A 6,762-nucleotide genomic window follows, 5' to 3' on the forward strand; every position below is an offset into this window, starting at 1 on the left:
GGTAAGATTCACCTGGGATCGAAAAGTATGCTACTGAGTCTACCTCTTCCATTAGTCAAAATCCGCCAGGTCACCAGGACGGGACAGATCCCACCCCTGGCCCTGCGGTTCAGCCATCTGGTACTAACAATGAAAAGAAAACAAGACAAATGGGCAAGGGAAGAGTAATGTACTGCTTTTACTATGCACTCGAAAAAACAGAAACGAATAATACTGATGGCACCTATAATACATGGTGTTTAAGAAATAGTGAAAGTGAGAAAACGTAAATGCTTGACTCAAACAAGTTAGCCAGTGTTAGAAGACATATTGTTCGTAGCAAAAAATTGAGATATAGAAATCTCAATAATCAAAGATCGAGTAAAAACGACACTAGAGAGGTACAGATAGAAGAAAATGAAGTTGAGGAAATTTAGATAGACAAGAACTTGACATGCCAAATAAAGTTGATCTAGCAGTTGAAAATAATATCGATGAATTAGAGTCGCGTGAGGTTGTCGTAGATGAGGAAGAATTGCTGGATATGAAAACGAATATCGTTGAAGAACTATCGGTAGTAAAACATACCGAAATGAGTGAAAGAGAGACACTATTGAAAATTAGACATACCCACAGATATAAAGATATATTAAACACAGGTAACAAGGCGTTAGAACAACTCTGTCATGAGATAAATCCCGATTTAACTGAATTAAACGAAGTAATGTACGCAACAGGAAGAGTCCTCCAAGCAAAATGTGGCATTAAGTTAAGAAAGAAGGAAACGAAAAAGAAGCCTCGCAAAGCTAAGTGGCAAGTGAAAATTGAGAAAGAAATAGAAAGCTTTACAAAAATATCTATATTAGACGAACTACAAAAAGATAATGGGAAGCAATCGAGAAAAGCGAGAAAAGTAATAAGAAAATACAAAATACTTTCCAAAGAACAAATACCAACCATTAAAGAAGAGCTGAAGCAAAAACTCCAGGTTAAGGCACAAAGGTTACGTATATATGACAAGCGCCAAAAGTTCCTCAGGCAGAATAAAATGTTCGAGACTGACGCGAAGAAGTTTTACCGCAAAATAGGAAAAGAAACAATCTTTGTGGAAGCTGTACCATCTGAAGAACAGGTCCGGGAATTTTGGGGAAAAGAGAAATAATTCAATGAAAATGCATGGATACAAGGTCTTGAGAATAGCACTAGGCATATTCCCGAAGAAGATTGGGAAAATATTACTACTGAAGAAATTCAAAGCGCACTAAAAAAGTCCCATAAATGGAAATCACCTGGGGTTGACCAGATCCCAAATTTTTGGCTTAATACTCTTTCTTCGGCGCATGCCAAATTAGCATCTAATTTTAACTCAATTATGATAGAACCTAACTTAACACCTAAATGGTTATGCAAGGGACTACTTATCTCTTGGCCAAAAGTAACGAAACAGAGAACCCAAAAAAATTACAGACCCATTACATGCTTATCAACTTCCTATAAATTACTTACTTCAATCTTAACTGAAAGAACCTACATACACATGGAAGAACAAAATATTTATCCCAACGAACAAAAAGGGTGTTGCAGAGGATCATACGGATGTAAAGATAAACTGTTTATGAATAAAATGATTCTCGAAAATGCTCACACTAAACACAGACAACTAAGTACTGCTTGGATCTACTATAAAAAAAAAAAAGAAGCCTATGACAGTGTCCCACACTCTTGTATCCTAAAAACTTTAGAAATTCTTAATCAACTTTCTTTGAAGCAGCATGACATTATGGGAGACGAATCTTACTCTCAGCCACGTAAACAGTAATCTTATTTCAAACAACATGCGAATCAGATGCGGAATCTTCCAGGGCGACTCTTTTTCCCCTCTTTTATTTTGTATGGCACTTATCCCACTCTTCCAGCCTCTTAACAACACAGGGTATGGATATAAGATCATGGACAAGATCAATCATCATTCTGAGCTTAAAGTTTCAAGTCATCCATATAGAATGGATGACTTGAAACTTTACGCTCAGAATGATGGTGAACTGGAAGGGTTGTTGAAAACCATAAAAGAGTTTAGTGATGACATAGGTATGGAGTTTGGTCTCGATAAATGTGCTATAGCAAATTTTAAGCAAGGAAAACTAGTTACATTGGACAATATAGAGTTAAGTGTTGATACTGTATTAAAGCAATTAGTTCAGGAAGAAACCTATAAATATCTAGGAGTAAACGAAGGAGATGGTATACAACAATCGAAGATGAAGAAAACAATATGTATAGAATGCATCCGAAGAGTAAGGTCAGTCCTGAAAACGGAATTAAACTCGAAGAACAAACAAACAGCAATCATCACTCTTGCAATACCTGTGGTTACATATAGTTTTAACGTGATAGACTGGAACTTAAGTGAACTCAAACAAATTGACACCAAAATTAGGAAGCAATTGACATGCAACAGAATGTATCACCCTACATCAGACATAGACCGTCTGTACGTCCTTAGAAGTAAAGGAGGTAGGGGAATGATGCAGTTGGAATTATCGTACAAAACATCAACAATTGGTTCTCTTGCAATACTTAGATCTAACCAACGATTGGATGCTTCAATTAGTTAGAGTACATGAAAACTCCAAAAGGTCACACTCGGTAGTAAAGGATTCAGATAAGTTTTCTCAGGATCTGGGTATTGAGAGCGAAAACATCGAACATATGTCGCCAACATTGGCTGCTAAACATAGAAAACAAAAAGCAAAGAAGATCGGACAAGAAAATTTGAATCTAGGTGGCATGAAAAGCCTCTCCACGGACAGTTTGTAGCTCAAAGCAAACATGCTGATGTAGATGAAACCATGACCCATCAGTGGCTTAGAAGCTATGGACTTAAAAGGGGAAACAGATGGTTTTATTCTTGCAGCCCAAGATCAAAGTTTGTTTACCAGAAACTATCAAGCTAACATCTTGGACAATGGCACTGACCCAAAGTGTAGGTTTTGTGAAGACAAGGTTGAGACGATTGATCACCTTGTGTCTGGTTGCTCAATATCAACACCGAATGAGTACAAAAATCGCCACAACAGAGTGGGCAAGTTCCTGCAATGGAAGATCTGCAAGCACTTTTCTATCGGCAAAATGGTAGGAACACCATCCAGAACCAGTTACTGAAGGTAAAGATGCTACAATCTTGTGGGACTTTCCAATTCACACAGATCGTACTATACAGGCGAATCATCCAGATATCGTCATCAAGGACAAAATAAACAACACCTGCCTGTTTATAGACATGAGCATCCCTTCAGACAGAAACGTCTCAACGAAAGTGTTCGAAAAGATATCAAAGTATAAAGACCTGGAAATAGAGGAGGAAAAGATGTGGCATTTAAAAACCAAAACTTTGCCTGTTGTTATTGGAGCACTTGGCCTTATAAAGAAATGTACTGATAAGTTTCTTGAACAAATACCGGGAAATCCAAAATTAGAAGAAGTAAAAAAATTGTTTTATACTGCACAGCGCATGTTCTCAGAAGAGCCTTATCGATCTGAAATGTTTTTTTTTATGTTCGTGCATTGACTTGACTAGATGTTTTAATTTGTAATTGTTCTGCATATTTTTGCATATTTTTGTTGGTGTTCCATTACCTCAAACTTCAATCACCCTAGGTCGCTGGTATGACTCGGTGTTTGATTTTAATTAGCAGATCTAAAGAAACTTTTACAGTAATTATAATAATAATAATGATAATAATAACACTAATGATAATGATAATGATAATAATAACACTAATAATAATAATAATAATGATAATATTAATAATAATAATAATAATAGTAATGATAATAACACTAATAATAATAATAACAATAACAGCATTTTAAGAACATCAATAAGAATATTAATAAATATAAAAATTATAGTAATAATGATAGTAATAATAATAAATGATAAATGTAACACTTACAAAGGATGATAACGATAATAGAGATTACAATACAATTACAATAATAACAATGATATAATAATAGTAATGATGATGATCATGATAACGATGATAGAAATAATGTTAATGGTGATAACGAAAATGTAATGATAATAATAATGAAACAGTAATATTGATAGCAATACCAGGATAATACGGATAATAGTAATTATAATGATGATAAAAAGAAGAATAACTATAGTAATGGTGATGATGATGGTAATGATAGTACTAGTAATAAAGACAATAATAATAATGAATGATTATAAGAATAGTAACAGTAATAACAATAATGAAAATTATCACTGTCATTATTGTACGTGCGTGCGGGCGTGTGTATATTAACAAAATAATAATAATAATAATAATAATAATAATAATAATAATAATAATAATAATAATAATAATAATAATAATAATAACAATAATAATAATAATAATAATGATAATATTTTTTTCTCATGATTATTATTATTATCATTATTTGTGTTATTATTATTATTTCTTATTGTTATTATGATGATAATGATGATAAAAACAATAATAGTAACAACATCAATACTAATAATACTACTACTAATAATAATATCAAAATAATAATAATAAAAAATAATAAAAAAGGATAATAATTAAAAATAAAATAGAATGATAATAATGATAATAATGATAATAATCATAATAATAATAATAAGAAGAAGAAGAATGAAAATAATAAGGAAATAATCATGATGATGAATATGATATAGTAATAATTATAATTATCATATTGATAATGATTATAATGTTAATGATAATGGTAACAATAATGATAAATGATGATGATGATAATGATAATGATGATGATGATGATGATGATGATGATGCTTATGATGATGATGATGATGATGATGATGATGATGATGATGATGATGATGATGATGATGATGATGATGATGATGATGATGATGATAATAATAATAATAAAACAATAATAATAATGATAATGATGATAATGATAATGATAATGGTAATAATAATAATAATAATAATAATAATTATTATTATTATTATTATTATTATTATTATATCAATAATGGCAACAATAATAATACAATAATGATAAAGTACCAATAATAATAATGATAATGGTAATTATATTGGTAATAATAGTAACACTGATAATGGCAATAATGATGATGATGATGATGATGATGATGATGATGATGATTATGATTATGATTATGATTATGATATGATGATGATGATGATGATGATGATGATGATGATGATGATGATGATGATGATGATGATAATAATAATAATAACAATAATAATGATAATAATAATAATAATAATGTGTGTGTGTGTGTGTGTGTGTGTGTGTGTGTGTGTGTGTGTGTGTGTGTGTGTGTGTGTGTGTGTGTGTGTGTGTGTGTGTGTGTGTGCGTGCGTGCGTGAGTAAAGACCCGTGATATCCCACACTCACTTACCTGTTACCAAGAATGCAACCGCTTTTGGGTTTCTTCGATTATAAATCGTTCCACACGTTTTATCTGAGACAATTTTAGATTTTTCTGTCGAAAGGAAAATATGTGAGGTAAATGTATCTATATTATCATGAGATTAAACTTATTCAAATGGAAATAATGTTCAAGAGAGGATTGCTTTGAAGACAATAGGAATGTGTTTAATGAATTCCCAGAAAGCACGGATGTTTGCATGCAAGATTTTGAAATGCATCCCGTAAATTTATTGTGAGCACTTTTTGGTAAATGAAGAACATTATGAGTTAATTATCATATAGCTGTTATTTGCAAATGATTGTAGTCGTTCCATATAATCATACTTAACTCTCAGATGCAAGTGAATAAGGAATGCAAAAAAAATAATAATGAATAAACTTGGGGACCGCTACGAAAGGCTGGCCGTGTGCCGCACCGACCACTGCTGGGAACACACTGAGCACGTTTCCAAGTATCAGTCCAACTCCGCTGCCATTGCCTTTACTTCCGCACTTTCATCGTTACGAGGACAGATTCTGTTCCCCATGCCTAATAATACCTGCGCGACAATGCAGTCCCTTTGGGAAGCATGGGAACGAGTTCAAGGTTTGGATGTAGTGTGTTTATATAGAAAATATCGTGGTTTTATCATCAGCGGAAACTGTATGCATTTTAGCTTTTTTGTTGTTTGTGTGATATAGATTGTTGCAGGTAACACCTGGACATAAGCCAAAAGTAATCAGTGGATTATAATTAAATCATGAAGATTGTAATGCCAGACACGTTAATTTGAATAAAGATTGTGATGATAAAGGCGATAGCAATGTCGATTATAAAATCTGTAAACATAAAAATGATAATGATAGCAGGAATAATTGTACTGGCAACAATAAACTTATTGATACTTAATATAAAAAATGATCACCACCATCATCAACCTTCACAGTAATAATAATAACAATATCATTAATAATAACAATAATAAAAATAATTTGTAGTCATAATAATCAATATTAATACTATGCTGAGGGCGATGGTGATATATATATATAATAATAGTAATAAAATAGCAAGGCTGTTAATAACGTTCATCATGAGGAAAACCATGATGATAAATACTACTCTAAACAATGATATCGGCTCGGTTTTTCAAGCTCTGAGTAAGAGCCGGTTGGTAGGGACAAAGATGAGTCAATTATAGTAATAATGATAATAGAGGTAGTAGTAAAAAGAATATTGATAATAGGAATAATATTGCCCATTCAAAAAAGGAAAATAAAGATCATGGTGGCGACAATGATGATAAAAAATATATTACAAGTAGCAAT

The 6,762-nt window shown here is 32.1% G+C and overlaps 1 protein-coding gene across 7 annotated transcripts in view; it reads right to left on the bottom strand.

The window, feature by feature from the left end:
- The window catches only part of LOC119582143 (glycine receptor subunit alphaZ1-like), a 58,807-nt gene extending 52,850 nt beyond the window's left edge, over nucleotides 1-5,957 (bottom strand). For 2 of the 7 annotated variants that reach the window (XM_037930420.1, XM_037930413.1), the window contains exons 1-2: nucleotides 5,779-5,952; nucleotides 5,423-5,506 (exon numbers count right to left, since the gene is read on the bottom strand). The gene's annotated coding sequence lies outside the window, so the exon portion shown is untranslated. Of the gene's footprint in view, nucleotides 1-5,422; nucleotides 5,507-5,778 lie in introns of all 7 variants that reach the window. The other 5 variants (XM_037930407.1, XM_037930384.1, XM_037930391.1 and 2 more) reach the window with 5 other exon arrangements.
- Between the last annotated feature and the right edge of the window lie 805 nt (nucleotides 5,958-6,762).

This window comes from Penaeus monodon, chromosome 2 (assembly GCF_015228065.2).
Source record: "Penaeus monodon isolate SGIC_2016 chromosome 2, NSTDA_Pmon_1, whole genome shotgun sequence".
Classification (NCBI taxonomy): domain Eukaryota; kingdom Metazoa; phylum Arthropoda; class Malacostraca; order Decapoda; family Penaeidae; genus Penaeus; species Penaeus monodon.